The sequence below is a fragment of the Mus musculus genome, chromosome 2 (assembly GCF_000001635.26).
Source record: "Mus musculus strain C57BL/6J chromosome 2, GRCm38.p6 C57BL/6J".
In the NCBI taxonomy this organism is placed as follows: Eukaryota; Metazoa; Chordata; class Mammalia; order Rodentia; family Muridae; genus Mus; species Mus musculus.
In genome coordinates, this window is record NC_000068.7 from 50,882,043 (window position 1) to 50,896,714 (window position 14,672).

The 14,672-nt window shown below is 40.4% G+C and overlaps 1 long non-coding RNA gene across 1 annotated transcript in view; it reads right to left on the reverse strand.

Moving 5' to 3' along the window:
- Positions 1-12,421: 12,421 nt before the first annotated feature.
- The window catches only part of Gm39811, a 28,158-nt gene continuing 25,907 nt past the window's right edge, over positions 12,422-14,672 (reverse strand). The window contains exons 2-3 of the long non-coding RNA XR_866198.2: positions 13,922-14,201; positions 12,422-12,590 (exon numbers count right to left, since the gene is read on the reverse strand). This is a non-coding gene — a long non-coding RNA (predicted gene, 39811). The remainder of the gene's footprint in view (positions 12,591-13,921; positions 14,202-14,672) is intronic.

Genomic DNA, 14,672 nt, shown 5'->3' on the forward strand with positions numbered 1-14,672 from the left:
AATCTTATTATTACATCAATAGTACCCTGGCTTTTAGGGGGCCAAAGAACATCGAGGGTATATGTTCATACTTAAATAAATATCTCAAACCTAAGGCAATATAGGCCGACCCCACCGGTTCTCAGCAGAATCCTGCTATGGTGAACTGCTTGTGGGCAGAAGGCATCTTTGAGACAGAGGCACCAATTTCATGGCGAAGACCGTCATGGTACAAAAGAACCACTCTGAGCACACTTGTGGGGGTAACTTGACTGAATCAGCAGGTACCCTAAAACAACTCTCACGAAGCATATGGACCCTGTGATTTATTTGATTAAAAAAATGAAAAAGCAACCTAAAAGGACATCTTTGTTATAATGGGGCCTTGGAGTAGAAGGCAAGAGCAAGCTAGCTAGACAGGAAAGCTACAGCAACATGGACGCGCTGTGCAGAATGTATACGGGAATCTGCTAGAGTAGTTAATTAAACTCTCTGCTCATTACACACACACACATATACACACACACACATAATAGCCCATGGAGCATCACTTCTGCACAACAAAATAAAATGCTTAATGTTATAATAAACATAATAAATACCTCTACCTCCTTTTACTCAGAAATCACATTATTAAAAAAGATTTCTTTATATGAGTGTATATATGCGTGCATGCGTGTATGTGTGTGTGTGTGTGTGTGTGTGTGTGTGTGTGTGTGTGTGTGTGTGTGTGTGTATGCATATCTATGGCTATGCAGAGACCAGAAAGGGGTATCAGGTCCTGCAGAGCTGGAGTTATAGGCATTCCTTTGCAGGGTGCCCACCTGTGTGGGTGCTGGGTCTGGGTTTCAGTCCTCATAACTCTGCAGTGAACACTTCACAGGTGAGCTAATTCTCCAGGACCCAGAAGTTACTTTTGATCTTAGATTTCTCATATTCTATAATCTACACTTGCATTCGTATAGGAGAAAAATCGGAGTTTTATTTTTAATGTCTCAGGGGCACATTCTGCTTTAGGTAAGGCCTACAGAGGGAAGTGGGGTACATTAACCAGTGTGATTGATTGATTTTGAACCTCTTTCATCATTCTGTTCCCTAAACACTAATCAACCAAAAGCACCTGATTTTAACATCTGCCATAGACAGTTTCCACAGCTTCCTGAGAAATTGCCTTTAGGTTGGATAAGGAAGTAATATTCTCCTTAGAGAGAATAAGACGTATCATTCAAATTTTTGGATATTCTTGATAATTATCTCCTATTTCCCATACAGATCTATATGTGGAAGCAAAGCTCACACAACGGCATACATTTAAAGTCTGGAAAGGTAAAAGATCACCTGTTTCTATGGTTTCTGTCTCCATGGCACCTAGTTATAAAAACATACTCATGACCCAGAAGGGCTTTCTCCTCTAGCTGATCTTGCTGGCATTACATATGCTTTATACAATTTCAATTGGACTCCTTGCTTGAATCTTACCTTTAAAACAATTATTTCTTCCCAGTGTCCTCTTACGAAATGAGACTATTATTTCAACCATGACCCTATTTCTTTCTAGACCAACTGAAAATGACCTCTCTCATCTCTTTTCTAGTTCACCAAATATGTACCAATGACATCAGGCCAAGGCAAGGTACAACAACTGCTGTGTGACCATGGGGAATAGTCTGGAGACACCAACCTCTGTAGACAGCAGAGCTCACTACAGAGGTCTTTACTGCCACGTGGTACTTTGATTGTTCCTGTAGTTAAGCACAAACCCTTCCTCTGCATATATGTTTTGTGAGCCGTGGTTAGGCGTATGTGTGAAAGTAAACACTGAATAGTGAACGGTTAGTCAAATAACACATTCCCATGAAAGCAGCTCTCAGTAGAATTAAAGGCAAAGGGTAGTAGTAACGGTGCCGGTGCTATTGAAGGTGAACTGGTTAGCTTCCTCTGAAACTAAAATGAAAATCAACAATGATGTTGACAATCCTGATATAAGATAAAAAATTTTAAAGATCCATTTATTAAAAGCAAGGCACTATTCTTGATTACTTTCTCCAGGGAGATTGGAGATTATTTTTAGCCTCTTGGTTTTGTTCATGTTGGTTTGTTGGGGTTTTTTTTTTCCCCACAGGCCGAAAGAAGCTCTGCATCTTGCCTGGACTTGCACAGCCCGTGAATGCTGCGGACTGGACGTGAACAGTAAAGGAAACCGAAGCTGGGTATCTCCAGGTTCTGATTTTGGCCACTGTGCTGTGCCAATTAAATGCAAAGTAGTCATAGTGCAAGTAATGGGGAAAGGAGGGAAGGTGATTATGAAAGGTACCCGTACCTGAGGCACCCCCCTTGCCAGAACTTTAGGTACCTGTCCGTCACTCATAGCCCAACCCTCGTCATCTCAGAGAAATCAAACTCCCTCAAATTATTTTCCTTCACTGTTTCATTGAATCAGGCTTTCCTGCAGCCCAGGGTGACCTTGAACTTTCGAAGCAGCAGATCAACTCCTGATCCTGTCTAAGTGTTAACCCCACGGGAGTGTGCCTGGAGGATGGAAATAAAAGAAGACACTTTGTCATTTGTCACTGGATAAATAAATTTTTGAACATTTAATTCCATTTTCAGGGACACTGAGATGTGTAAGACCTGAACACTATGAAATGACAGTCATATTTATCTGATAGAAGGGCAAGACTCTGGGTTTAATAAAATAGAGAGTAAGCTAAGAAAGTTCTTCTGGAGGGTGGCTGTGAGCTCTCCTGGGCAGGCTGGACTGTGTGTTCCCATTGCCTGCCTGGAAGGACTGCGCGTTAGAGTTTCTTCCGATGCTGCTTCTGGTTTTTCAACCCCTGGGCTCCTGTTCCTAACTGTGTTGGCGTCCTTGTGACACTGCTTGGCATGGAGCTGTAGCGCTGGAGATGTCCAACAATTTTAATTTATATTGAGTTGGTGAAACCTGGTGACAGTCCCACAAGGTAGGTTCTGACATCATAATAACTGTGGAAATGAAGATAAATTAAGGAAAGTGACCTACCCGAGGCCTAACACCCATGAATGCGTTCAACAAGCAGTTTGCCTATTCTCTGTGCTGTTCTCTGTGTCTCTCAAAATGTCTGGCTTTACAATACTTTTTAAAATTTTACACACTGATATTTTCTACCAACAGTCCCTGAGAGAAGGTTTGTCTTAGATTAACATACACTGTAATTCACCTCATAGAGAAATTTACTGCCCCAAGGAAATATTGTCCAAGTGAGTAACTTATTATGTGTCCATAATTCTGAACACACATTCACACTAATAGGCCATATGTTGTGATAATTCAGATAAAACATGCATTATATTGATTGAGGGGAACTAAATGTTTACTTGTAAAATACGGAAATCACGTGGTTTATGATCAAGCCTTCAAGTCAAGCTAGCTAATAACATCTAGACTTATACAAATGTGACTATGTGACATTTATTACTCATAGGGTGCCTCCTATCTCTGAGCATTTACTTAAGTTAATTATTTCCATAGCTATCCTGAAATAATGCAATCTGTTGTAAACTCTCCTCTCTCTCTCTCTCTCTCTCTCTCTCTCTCTCTCTCTCTCTCTCTCTCTCTCTGTGTGTGTGTGTGTGTGTGTGTGTGTGTGTGTGTGTGTGTGTGAAGTAACTCATCCAGAGCTGGGGACTATAGCCAGTCTCAGAGCTCTTTGGCTGCAAAGCTTGGCTAAGGACTCTGGGACCCTCAGAGCCACCATAGCACTGTTCCCACAATAGCCTTGCCTGTGCACAGTAGATATTGCAGATAGGAAATGAGTATCAGGAATCTTTACAAATGCATTTTGTTCCGTGTGATTTGCTTTTCTGGCTATCTCCAAACACTTCCTAAGATCCTCAGAAAGGAAGGTCACGTTGTAAAGAATGCAAAAGGGAGACCTCTTCCAAGAGTGAGAATTAGAACTCCTCATTTAAACAAAGAAAATGTTGAACCCTTCAAATACATAACTAACCACACACAGTCTCTGTTCCTGCCGCCTACGTGTGGTACTGCCAACTTTGTTGGGGCCTGAGGTTTGGCTTTGCTCCTCCCTCCGTCTAGTCTTTCCCTTGTGCTTTTGTGTGACTGGTTTTGGCTGCTTTGATTCAATTACCTAGATCCCTGCTCCTCGGAGTGTGGTTTGTGGAATGGCACCAGCAGCATTTCCTGCCTGATAGGAACGGACAAGCCTGCTCAGGCCCTTTCCCAGCCCTGGAGATTTAGCGTTTGGAATCTGCAGGTTCCGACAAGATGCCCAGGGGTTCTACATTCACATTTGAGAAGCTGTGTTCATAAAGAATGGTGCCAAAATCCTTCCCTAACAAGACAGTCAGAGCAGCTCATCAGCTGGGGGCGAGGGGGGGGGCGGGGGAGGGGGTCAGGGGAGGAAAGACAGGACAAATGAGGAAGAAGAAATGATCCCTGCATTGATACAGAAGAATGTCTGGATTAATGAAATAAATGAGGTGTCGTAAAATATTCACAGCATAACCTGGAGAGGAGTAGCCCATTACTGAGTGTCTTCAAAATGCCTTAGAAATGAAATCTACTTAAGTTCTCCTGATCAGCTGAGGTTCCGTTTCCATTTGACACAGTGAGTTAAAAAACAGTTGCCAGGTGCCCAGTGAGTTGAGATTCCTATGTCCCAACTTCAGTAGGCCCTCTTCTACAGGATGCTCTGGCTATTAGCTGTGATGGAGAGCACACAGCTTCAAGTGATGGGAGTCATCCCTAAGGTATACTTCTGGGGAATTATTTCCTATAAGGATGCTCTTTTGTGTCAGTGCAAAGGCAGTGAATGTCGGTGGATATAGTTTAACCAAGCAGAGAATGTAAGCCTGTCAAAAGAAGAAAAGGGGGCATCAGGCTTGGCATGGTTACCAGTGATGAAGACAAAGCCACTCAGCAAGGAGATGTGAGTCACCTTGGATACTTAAGAATGCTTTCAGATAGGGTGGACCTCTGGAGAAGGTCGGAAATTCTTACCCTTACGTAAGCATCCTGAGATACCGTTGCATCCTTGTGGCTCTAGAACTTTATTTGTGTGCTCTGGAAGACTTGCTCTATTTGTTCTTCCAAGAAAGCTTGGATTTGCACAAGGACTCCATGGGTAAAATAATTATTATTTTACTTTCACCCTTAATTAGGATGGGCTGATGAGGTGTGCGGTACTTAAGGTAATAGCAAGAAAACAGGATGCTGAGGAAAGGTATACCTAATGCCTCAGGGACAGTTAATATCTGTAAGAATCAAGGATGTGTGTTGATCCATCACATACATAAAAATAATCAAAATTAGAGATGTTCGTTAAATGCAATGTTTATTAAGAAAACAGGGCAAAAGAGCCCTGTCCTTGGCTGAATTCAAAACCGTTCCAGCTAGCATTTCTTCCATTGCTGTCAAGTCCTTTGTGGAGAGGGAATGAACCTCAGAGACACAATGCTTGAAGAGTCACCAGATCAGCTCTATGTCTTGAGCCCTGAGGACTGACTCCTCACTGTTACCTGTGTCAGGGGCACCTTGAAAAGAAGCCACTGCCTGAACTCCTGAGGAATATGCACCTGAAGGAGTTCTTAGTGTGGCTGTGTTCCGTTCTATTTTGGGATCATTGGAATTCAGAGTCTTTAGACATGACTCCTGCAAAGGCAAGTCTCCTGAACAACGATGTAAGGAAAAACTACTCCCGGGCATTACTGGGGTTGAAGCACAGATGTGCTGTTTTGATGCAAAGCGGGTTATTGAAATCATGCAATAAATATTTTCCTATACTTCCCATGCTCAAGACACAGTAATACTGTCTCTATGACAGGATTGGAAAGATTAAATGGGAAATAATTTGTGCCTTGATCTGCACAGATTTACAGATTGCCCTGATTGGAGCCACAAGAAAATGAGGAAAAGGCAGTCACAGAGATGGGTATAGAGAAAAGCGTGGATCAGTGGAGCATGAGCTCTGACGGAGACATACCACCACAGACTCAATAGCGGGGGACTAGAACTCAGTGTGTGTATTTTATACTTCTGAGTCTGGTGGACACAGATTTATTGCATATAGCTGAAGGAGGAAGCAAGTTTGGCTAATCTCTATCAAGGTCTCTGTTGGGAGCAGTCTCAGGCTGTAAGCATCCAGGAAGAGGAAGCTGTGGTCCGTCTTCTGCAAACATTGTTACCATCCTCAGGCTGACTGGGGGAGGCTTCATTTACCTCATGTGCTACCCCTAAGCCTGATTAAAGAAGGCTGTACTATTCCCATAAGTCTGAGGCACTGGGGGGGGGGGTCCTTAACATGGCTGTGCTCATGTCAAACAAAACACCTTCACTCATTTTAAAGCTATTCCTTTCAGTGTCTTAATCATATTGACCCTTGAATACATTTGAGTAGAACTACCGTGTTAGTGTAAATAATCAGAGGTACCCTTCCATGACTTGATTACACAGCTCCATCATTGTAAACTGAAGTGACTCTAGGACATATTCATAAAATGATATAGCACACCGGTCAAGTCCCATTTCTAATGTAAAGCATTCATCACATCCCCCTTTCCAGACCTACCACTGCCAATTTAAAGTTTTCTGTGTACTGAAATTTCACCGAATTAAGCATCATCCAATAACAACAATAATGTCATACTTTTATATATCTTAGAAAAACATTTTTTTCCACATTCATTAAGTTTAAATGAATTGTTGACAGTAGGCTTGGAAAATTCTGTTTTGTGGAGATTTGAGGACGTAAAAATATTTTTTAATGAATTTGGTCTGGATCAGCAACTGAAGTCAAACAATTAAAACATCCAATTTGGGGGATTTTTTTTGGTAGCTTTCCAAAACGCCTCATGCTTTTATAATCAAGCTGTTATATGATAGCACTTTTTTTTTCATTATGCATGAGATTCCAACATTCAATTTGAAGCAATTATTATCTGTGAGACAATATAATCAAAAGGCTACTGCTATTTGCTGAAGGATTCTTTGTTTGCCAAGATTATTAATAAAGTTATGCCGGGAGCACATACAGTACTGCTTGGCACTCAGCAGCTGGCTCAGGAACGGGAAAATAAATCAGCATTCTCCATGCTTGTATTTTTCAATATCCCTGCCAGTGTGTGGATTGGAGAGTGTTTCGTATTAAATAGCACTAATTGCCTTAATTGGCTTATGGCTAACAAGCCCACTGTCGTGTTGTATGGTAAAAGCCATTGGGGCTATTGGATGTTTAGGGGGCTTCGTGCCCTCCATCTTCAGTGGTTCAGATGGGATGCAAAGAGTATCAGTGGGGTAGGTGGGTGGTGTGGAATAGGGGAAGGGAGGGTGAGATGCCCCCTCAAGTTAGCCCAGAGTATAATTACTAACACATTTGTGTTAAGCAAACAATTTAAACATGATATCAGGGCCAGTCTTGACTGAGTAGCCAACCAGCTTACAAACAAGCGAGAGTTCTCACTTACTCTTGGGACAGCTGTGCCTATAATTGGAAGAACCTTGTTTTAGGTGTCGAATAACCAAAGCAACAGCTCTTATCAAGTTGCCTTTCCTTTTTTCAGAGCCCCCCCCCCACACACACACACACACTAACCCTGCCACTAATCTAATTGAGTCCTTTCATTTGATTTTTACAGAGATACATTTGTCCGAGGGGTTAGCCCACTGTTCCTCAGTAGGGTCACATGAATGTCACAGCCAACTTCCTGTGTTAGCTCCCCTCCCAGACTGCAGATGTCAGAAGGTCTACAGAAAGAGGTTAGCCTGTGAATATGAGCACCCCCTCTGATGGATTCTGTACACAAGATGCCCACATAAACTTGCAGGCATCCACATTTTAATGCACTTGTGTTTAAATTGCTGAACTAGAACTTGAAGAAAGTGTTTTAAGGTGGCCCTAATGGGAAAACCATTAGCATCAGGTGTAAATAAGAAAAGAGCTCATGATACCCACTGTCACTATAAACTATCAGGTGCCACCATTATCAGGAAGTGACAGTATACTTTATTTGCTAATGAATATAGCTAAAACCCAGCAAAGATGGACCCCCAACTGTTTATTATGCCAATAATATTTAAGAAATAACTTCATTGCTTAGTGGTTTTGAGTCCAGGGCTAGCAACCTTTGTAGCTGGAAATGGAGCTGACATTTCACTTCAGGAAGAATTGTGATTGCATCCAAGCAAATGGGAGAAATACCATCCCAGGAATAAAGGTAGACAAAAAATCATATAATTGATGTTTGCTTAATCTCAACATGATTCTTGTTGCACACACACACACACACACACACACATACACACACACACACAAACTGTTAAATCTCAACATGACTTGGTAGTTCAACCCATTACAAGGTAATTCTAAGGATTCCAAATTAAATATATATAATCATTTTCCTTTTTAAATTAGTTCTTTGAGAGTTTTGTTTCTTTGTCTGTTTTTGTTGGGTTTTGTTGTTGTTGTTGTTGTTGTTGTTGTTGTTCACATTCACCATCCCAACTCACTCCTCTTCCCTACCCATGCAACTTTGTGACGTCTCTTTTAGTCCTCAGCATCAATTTGTGCCACCCAAATGCTCTTGGCTATGTGGTCCTCACTGTAGAGTTGTCTAATTACCAGGGACTGTGCTCTAAGAGAAAATGGCTTCTTCCTCGCCTTCTCCCTCTCCCAGCCACTCACAATTTTCAACAGTATTACCACTTGGGGTAGGATTGTGTGTTCAGTTCTTCCTTCAATGCTAGGATTTGACCTGGCTTGGGTTAACACAAATTTTATATATGCTGCTGCAACCGCTGTGAGTTCATGTGCGTGGCTGCCCTGGTATGTTGACATTCCCATTGCTATGACTGTAAGATGTAAGGTACCTACTTGGAGACAGATATTACTTAAGGGTCTGCATCTGCTACTTCACTTTAAATATCATACTGACAAGAAAACCAAGTAATAACAAGCTATGCTTTTATAACTCAGTTCTCCTCTCTTCGTGACTGCTGTGTGATGTGCTGAAATCGCCTCCTAAATGTGACATCATTACTAAGAACCTTTTCAAGGTGATTAAGTCATGGGAGTGGAGCTACTGTACCTTGTCCATCATGAAGGAACACAACAAGAAAGTGCCATCTATGGAGCAGGACATCAGGCCTCCCCCAGAACTAGACAAGGCTGATCCTTGACATTGGACTTCTGTCTCCATAACAAGAAATAATGGTTTATGTGCTTCTTAGCCTATGCTGTTTTATTGGAGTGGCCACACAGATGAAGATAGTGACCCAAAAAGTTCTGACTCTAAATCACTCTCCAACTTAACACCCTCCCAGAACTTCTGGTACTCACTATGGAAAGATGTAGAAACAGTAACACTAAAACTCCTTCACATGACTGACTTCCTGATAGACTCTGACCTGGGGACTCTCAGCCAGACCATCTTGGATACAGTTGGCAACTCTAGGCACATCCCACTGTGTGGTCTCTGCAGGGCACAAGCCCTACTTCTATTGGAAAAATTCCCTCCTGTATCACACTTTCTTGATCACCCTATCACAGCTTCACCTGTGTATCTGTACTCAAATCCTAATTCCTCGAGAAAGATTGGTTGGACCACTCAAATCTGAGGAATGGACATATAAACAAAAGCTTAAGAACCACTGATAGACCAGGCATGTGCAATGTGATAATCCTTCCTAGACTTATTAAGTACTTAGGAACAGTGGGTTGTTTTGTTTTGTTTTGTTTTGTTTTTCACGTGTGAGCTCCGTCTGCACTTTGGTCAGTATTGTGCTAGGGTGATACAGAATATGAAGCTGTATATGCTAAGCAGAAAAAAATGTCCTCAATTTCTAGGGAGCAAACAAGATTGTCACACACTGTCAGTGTTGATTATATATGGATTACACAAAGTCTGGCAGTCTCTTGTGAAAAGTGTGTTGAGTTTCTTCACACATAGAACTTGCCAGAGAAAGGTTAGTTCTTTTATACTTCTCAGTATTTGGCCTTACATTGAACTCAGCAAAACTATAACACACAGTAAAAATTTTCCTATAAAATTAAAAAAAAATAAAAATAAAGTGTGGAATGTGGATGATGTATAAGGAATATTTTGACATTTTGCTAAATTCTAAGTACCATATAAAATATGAACTTTGCTTGGAAAAGATGGCCATGACTAGTTAAAATAATAAACAATTTAAGATTTGTGGCCTAAATTACATTCACTAAAAACAACAACAACAACAAAAACCAACAAACAGAGCTCCACATTGAACCTGAGACTGAACCATTAAAGGAACCACTTGTGACACATTCAGGAGACATCTAAATTTGGGACATCCTCATTACTCCCAGCTAAGGTATGACATTAAACCCCATTGTCATTCCTCGTATTCATGTCTATGATGTAACTGAACCCCATTAAATGCAGTCTGCTACCCAGAGATGAAGTCTTACGTCAATGTTATAGCTTAGGTCTAAGGAAACCCTATACTGTATACATTCTTCCTTTAAACTCATATTTTTTTTAGTGAATAACTTGTGAGATGTTGTTTAAAGAAACATTTAAAAAAGACTAAAAGAAACAAAAAAGATAAGATTTGTAGTAGAGAACCCAAATAATAAACATCCAAAGGAAGTGAAAAACCAAAATATATCTGTCATACTGGAATGATTCAAAACCTATTTTTTTCTAGAAAATTGCTATAAACTACATAATGTGTTGCTTCGTTTTCTGTAATCAAAACAAGTGATTCTTAAATACAAATGAATGTGAAATTCGTAGCAATTTCCTTTTAATATAAAGGAAATTTATCAACTCATATTTAGCCTGCTGAATATAACCACTGTCCAAAATGCAGTATTTCAGGAAACATTTTCTTTTAAAGGGGCTGCATAATGGCTAATAAAGATAAGTCCATATGCCATCACATTGTAATGAATTTTCTCATAGAAATTAATTAGATGTGTGACTATGTGGATGCTAACATTTATTTACATCCTGGGCTAAATGTTCAAAGAGGTGCATGTTAAGCACACGACTAGAAGCAATGATGCATTAAATTAGCCCCACCAAGAACGTGGATTAATTTTAGTGATGTTATGGGAGCTCCTTGGAAAACTAAGATAAGATTTTCTTTGCTCCATTTCGTTCTTTTGAGGTTCCTTGGCCACCTATGCCTTTTATATTTATTTGTTTATTTTTTATTTAAGTACTTACTAGCTTATTTTTACATATAGGTTTATGGAAAGTGGAGGTTCAAGAGGGCATTTTCTGTCTCACATCAGGAGGCTGCCCAGAGTTATCATTAACCTATAAACTTCACTCTCCCCACCTCTCCCTTCTTTTGGTTTACCCTATGCAAACAGTATTTAGCAACTATATTTTTATAAACAGCCAGAGCCTCTTCCATCTAGGAAGGGAATTCCTCGTTGCTGGAAACCTTCAGTGAACGTGCTCTTAAAAGTGTTACGATACTTTAAGAAATAGCGACTTTAACTATTAAGAAACAGCAATGGCTCCTGTCCGTTCCTAGAGCATTTTCAGTTGCAGATCTGTTACGGCTAGAAGGAAACCAGAGAAGCATATGGCCAGCAGTGGAGACTTCCTATCTAGATCAAACAGCATTCTTTTTTTTTTTTTTCCATTTTTTATTAGGTATTTAACTCATTTACATTTCCAATGCTATACCAAAAGTCCCCCATATCCACCCACCCCCACTCCCCTGCCCACCCACTCCCCCTTTTTGGCCCTGGTGTTCCCCTGTACTGGGGCATATAAAGTTTGCAAGTCCAATGGGCCTCTCTTTCCAGTGATGGCCGACTAGGCCATCTTTTGATATATATGCAGCTAGAGTCAAGAGCTCCGGGGTACTGGTTAGTTCATAATGTTGTTCCACCTATAGGGTTGCAGATCCCTTTAGCTCCTTGGCTACTTTCTCTAGCTCCTCCATTGGGAGCCCTATGATCCATCCATTAGCTGACTGTGAGCATCCACTTCTGTGTCAAACAGCATTCTTAAGAATATTCTGGAATTATTTATGATTTGTGGTTAGACTGCCTTTAGGTTTAAGGAAGTTATTGTTTAAGTGATGCCTTATTTCAAAGTATACATGAACTGATAAAGACAATGACTGTCATTTACCTAGGCTGAGATAGCAGGCTAGAGTAAGGTGGGACTGCCCAGATGAGGTCTCTCAGAAATGATGTGCATGCATAGATTTTATTTACATCTCCATTTATGGGAATGAACAGGGGAGCTCAGAGAGTGAAAATTTTAATTTAACAACTGGTTTTGAAGCAACATTGCTTATCCAGTATGCCAATTAGCAAATGCTAAACATTGTGAGGAATTTTCCTTAAACCCAATAGTTCATTGATTATATTGACATTCTCTGGTGATTCTGTATAATGAAATCTGTTTACCTTCTAAAATAAGTTTTATGTATATGCAGTACAGTACATGAGAGGACTTGGATATTGTATATTGTGCTAATCAAAGAAAATGTGTAATTGGGATGAACATTTTGTATTGTCATACATTTTTAAACTCCTTGTGAAGCAAACGAGTTGTAGCTACTCATGCTCTGAACTCTTCATGGAATCCTCTGACCTCAGACTTGTGTTCTAAATGGAGAAGAGAAAGGAAAAGAACATTGGCATTTTGACCTCAACGAGGACTGAAGGTCTGAAGTATATGTTTCTTAGTTTGCAAGTGTAATTATGTGATAAAACTGTTACAAACTATTCCTTGGTTTTAATCTCTTGGGATCGCTAGTATAAAATTTAAAATTAAAGAGAAATTACTAAGTAGTCTTCAGGTCTAACTTTGTCCAGTTAACACTGTAAAGTATTTATCATCCGAGCACAGAAGAATTTGAGTTAGCCGATGCCTTAGTTACTGTTTTATTACTGTGAAAAGGCATTATGACCAATGCCTCTTATAACAGAAGAAAAATTTAATTGCGAGCTTGCTTACAGTTTTAGAGTTAGCCCATGAGCATCATGGAGGAAAGCAGATGGACATAGTAGTGGAGCAATAACTGGGAGTTTTTCATTCTGATTTATAAGGAGGGGGGAGGAAGGGAGTGGAGGGAGGGAAGGGAGAGGAGGAAGGGAAGGGAGGGAGGGAGGGAGGGAGATGGAGACAGAGAGGGACAGGGAACAGGGGCAGGGAGAGAGAGACTGGGTCTAGCATGGGCTCTTGAAAACTCAAAGCCCACCCTTAGAGATACACATCTTCCAAGGCTACACCAACTCCAACAAGGCCACACATACTCAAATAGGACAACACATATTAATCTTTCCCAAACTGTTCTACCAATTATAGACCAAATATTTAAACCTATGGGGGCAATTGTATTAAACCACCACAGTGGGTGAGCGTATTGTGTAAGAGTCTTCTTTTACTTCATGTGTATACTTAAGATTTAAAAGTCATGGCACATTCTCACCCCCACTGTTATAAATTTGTACTATAAGAGAATGGATTTTGGCTGGGGATGTAACACACTTGATAGAATAATTGCTTAGACTTCAGGAGGGTCTGTATTCAATCTCTGGTTCCATATATAGAAGACTAGACTGGTGGTTTATACCTCTAAATTCCAGCACCTTGAAGATGGATACAGGAGGATCAAAAATTCAAAATAATCTTTGGCTACATAGTATATTCAAGACAAGCCTGGAATACATGAGATCCTGTCTTAAAGAAAACAAAGACCAAACAGAAAAAAACAGTTTAAAAAAATTTAAAAAAAAAAAAGGGAGGGGATTAGCTCCCAGTAAAATCACATCCAAAAGCTTACAGGAAGGGTGAGATTTCATAGGTCAATCACACCTTTCCTTACTGTTGGATGTGATATGCTAATATGATCTATGTTGTTGTCATGGAGAACATTTTTCTACATTTTTAATTTTTATTTATTTTGTGGGGTGATGGCCGGGGTCACACTTACCATGGAGCCCCAGTGTTGGTCCGAGAATAACTAGTGAAAGTTGTTTTTCTCCTTCAACCACAAGGGTCCCCAGGATTGAATCCAGTTCTCAGGTTTGGCAGCCAGTGAGATTATCCAGGGGGCATTCTCCCCAGGCCTTGTCACGGATGCCTTTTGGGACATGTCTCACATCTCTTTTGTCAGTCCCTGTTTAAATGATCCAATTTCAAATCTTCCATTTGCAGCCAGAGAAGGCATTTGAGAAAGTGGTTGGATGCAGCATTTGACACCTAGAAATCACCTTTAAAACAATACAGGGGAATTGTAGTCACTGTGAGAGGAGAGCAGAGACCAACTCCAGTTATCTTAGCTCCCATGGTTAGAAATTCTTAGGTCTCACCGATCCAGCCTCTGATTCCTTCAGTCTGGGTAGCCTGGGAATGTGTAATTCAACCACATTTCCAGTTAAAGCCAACGGCACTAAGGTCGGGGTAAGGACGAACTGAGAACTTCTCCCAAGATCTCTAGTTCACTTGTTTCTATAACTGTGATTTCAAGTCTTAGAAGAGTACTGCCAGTATGTATGGCTTATTTCACATTATTCCTGTCACGGAGTTAAAAAAAAAAGTTCTCAACCTTGCATTTGTTTTTAGTGCTAAAAATTTTAAGACATTTTAATAATCCTCATATGAAATAAATCCAAGTAGAGATAAGAAAGAGGTTAAGAGACTTTTTAATGTGTTTGCTTTCTGTTTGATCAATGTAATTTGAT